The sequence below is a fragment of the Penaeus monodon genome, chromosome 33 (genome assembly GCF_015228065.2).
Source record: "Penaeus monodon isolate SGIC_2016 chromosome 33, NSTDA_Pmon_1, whole genome shotgun sequence".
Lineage (NCBI taxonomy): Eukaryota > Metazoa > Arthropoda > Malacostraca > Decapoda > Penaeidae > Penaeus > Penaeus monodon.
In genome coordinates, this window is record NC_051418.1 from 11,789,018 (window position 1) to 11,789,482 (window position 465).

At 34.4% G+C, this 465-nt stretch overlaps 1 protein-coding gene across 1 annotated transcript in view; it reads left to right on the plus strand.

Moving 5' to 3' along the window:
- Positions 1–465, plus strand: part of LOC119594038 — a gene marked incomplete in the record, with an annotated part of 9,025 nt that overhangs the window by 5,579 nt on the left and 2,981 nt on the right.

Below are 465 nucleotides of genomic sequence, written 5' to 3' on the forward strand. Positions count from 1 at the left end.
TTATTATGCACTCAAAGTATTGAGTGTGTGTTAATGGCCATGTGATTGGCTAAATTTGTGTTCGTGCATATGTGCCTTCTCAGAATATGTTAGATCTTTCACATTCATGCTCTTTTGTTGCTATAGAATCAAGACTAAAACTTTATACAGCAACCAGTGGCAGGTGAATTACCTTTTAAAAATAATGCTGTTACAATTACTGTAAAAATGTAACTTAGGCCTTTCTTGATCTTTGGGTTTGGATGGGGTTATACATCTTGTATGCTTAAAAGGCAGCTGAGAGCCTGTATTTACGTGAATCCAACTTGTACATGCTACCAAGATGACCAATTCATAAAGTAACAAGTAATGAGTAAACACTGAAAATTACCACATTATATATAAAAGAATTTAATGCTATTACTCCCACCATTGAGGATAGCTCACTAATAATGTGGGAGTATTTTGGTGTGACAAACCATTTTC